The sequence below is a fragment of the Anoplophora glabripennis genome, unplaced genomic scaffold (assembly GCF_000390285.2).
Source record: "Anoplophora glabripennis isolate ALB-LARVAE unplaced genomic scaffold, Agla_2.0 scaffold420, whole genome shotgun sequence".
Classification (NCBI taxonomy): Eukaryota; Metazoa; Arthropoda; class Insecta; order Coleoptera; family Cerambycidae; genus Anoplophora; species Anoplophora glabripennis.
In genome coordinates, this window is record NW_019416533.1 from 321,543 (window position 1) to 324,352 (window position 2,810).

Consider the following 2,810-nt stretch of genomic DNA (forward strand, 5'->3'; position numbering starts at 1 on the left):
CTTCATTCGCGATGTCTAATCACTTTCAGTGTGTGTACGGAATTTAACTATGACCGGTAGCGTTTTTCGACATTGCGTATCGGTGTTTTTCCTTTATCTGGTGCAGTGGTGATCGGAAAATTCGAGTACGGAAAATGTGTGGGAAAACCGGCTATTTGTTGTGTGTAAACGGCCACGTGTTTCCAACGGGTCGATCGATATCTAAATGAAGTTTTCTCGGTTTGTTTTGAAGTGAGTTCGTCATTTTAGTTTGTTGATTTGTATTAAATTAGTCGGTGTTTAGGGTTGTGGACTTGAGATGAGTGTTTTTAAGGTTTGATGAAGTTAAGCTGTCATATTATTACTCGTATTCAGTAAAATAATTTGCAAAGTTTCAGTTGAATTTAAAACTATAAAGTATTACTTAAAAAAATAATGGTTATACATGTAACATAATTATTGTTAGATTGAACTGTGAAAATAATATAACAGTTCTACACGGATTTCCTTTGTGTTTTGCATACATAGTACTTGTTTTTTTTATTTATAAGCAAATAATTTTTGGGATAATAAGTATTTAATAATCTTCCCACATATTTCACGCATATTTAAAACAAAAACATAACCACATACAGCTACGAACTATTATTTTTGTTAGGGTAGTTATTTTAAAAGTAGGGGTACCTATCATACGAAACAATAACTGAATATCAGTTTTATTTTACAAAAAAATTATGAAAAGCTGAGATGCTAAGATAACTTGTTTAGTTTTTTCCAACAGAATTAGACAAGGCGATTGAAAACTGATGGAACAAATAGGAAACCACATGGGGTAATGATATATTTGACATAACATTCCATTTTCATAAGTTTTTCATCGTAAGAGCTGCATCCTCAAAATTATTTTTTCTAATTTCATAAATATTTTTTTATATCATGCGAAAGTTCTCTTTTTTCTCAACAACAATTTAAAAAATTGTGGTGAACAAGATACTTTCAAGGTTTATATTTATTACTAACATGTTTTAATTATTGTTGTGCAACACATTTATTAAAAACTTGAATTTCCAATGGAAAAGTAGATATGATTCTGATATTTGGGGGAGCTCGGAAATATTCAAATAGAGTAAAACGTCTTTATTAGAGACAAATACAACTTTCGAAGTATTGTTTTTTTCTACAGTAATGCTACTAAAATTAATAGCAGGCTTGTATATATTTTAAATGGGAAGAAATATCAAAAGAATATTTTAATAAATGATGTAAAAAAATATGTGTGAAATTCGGAAAAATAAGGAATACGTCACAACTCTTAGGTCTTAGGGTAGATTTACCAATATGGACTTTCATATATTCATTTTATATCATCCATCAATCACATAAATCCCTCCTTGCGGTTTGAGTAAATGGTGGCCAATCATCATTTCTGGTCACCATATGCATACTATAACAAATGTTTGTACTTTTTCATTTTTCTTCTCTTACTATGACAAAATACTCAATTATACAGGGTGTTCCTAAATATCATGTACATAAGGGAAGGGGTAATTCTTTAGCTTATTTCACGACTAAAAGTTCGTATAAACATAGGTCCGCAAACGCTTCGTTACCGATCTACGAGGTGTTGAAATTTTTTTAGTTTTTTCTCCATAGCTCCCACAGTTTTTGAGATATTTAGCTGACATTTGGAATATAGGTTAGGCTGTACGGCTTACATCATTGGGCATGTCAAATGGTCGTGATATTCTACAGAGTGATATTTTTTCGGGGTTCATGCCCCCTTATCTTCCCCTGAATTTTTGTGCGGTGCGCCGATGGTAGATTCTAAAATCAAAATTGAAATTTTATGTTTTGTTAAAAAACTTTTTTGCCTCTTATGATTTTTTCGTATCTGCGACCGTAATCGAGAAAAAAATAAAAAAAGATTTTATGTAATTCGATAAATGAAATTTAAATTCTTGGTCCAGTAGGCTCTGGCTTTATTTAGATAATCTCTTGTTTCTATTAATTTTAACAGTTTATTCGCCACTACCTGTTAAAAATTAAAGCTGGGATGACCTATTTCAAAATTCGTGAAATGAGATTATAATGAGTATTTAAAACACTTATACACCTTACAGTTTGTAACTTAAACCTTTAATTTTTAGACACATGCAGACCATAGTTACTATTTCAAATGCGAACTGTCAAAATTAATAGAAACAAAAAATTATCTAAATAAAGCCAGAGCCTACTGGACCATTTTAAGAATTTAAATTTCATCTAACGAATTACATAAAATCTTTTTTTATTTTTTTTCTCGATAACGGTCGCAGATACCAAAAAAATAAGAGGCAAAAAAGTTTCTCAACAAAACATAAAATTTCAATTTTAATTTTAGAATCTACCAGCGGCGCACCGCACAAAAGTTCAGGAGAAGATAAGGGAGCATGAACCCCGAAAAAATATCACTCTGTAGAATATCACGACCATTTGGCATGCCCAATGATGTAAGCCCTACAGCGTAACCTATATTCCAAATTTCATCTAAATAGCTCAAAAACTGTGGGAGCTATAGAGAATAAACTAAAAAATTCTTAAAATTTCAATACCCCGTAGATCGGTAACGAAGGGTTTGCGGACCTATGTTTATATGAACTTTTAGTCATGAAATAAGCCAAAGAATTATCCCCTTCCCCTTATGTACATGATATTTAGGAACACCCTGTATAGATAATATAAACAATAATAATAGAAAACTATATCCTTCAAAAAAAACTAAAGATGATTGTTTCTAGGTATACCACATTTTTATATGCTCAAAAAAGTTAAAAATAATAAAATCGTTTCAG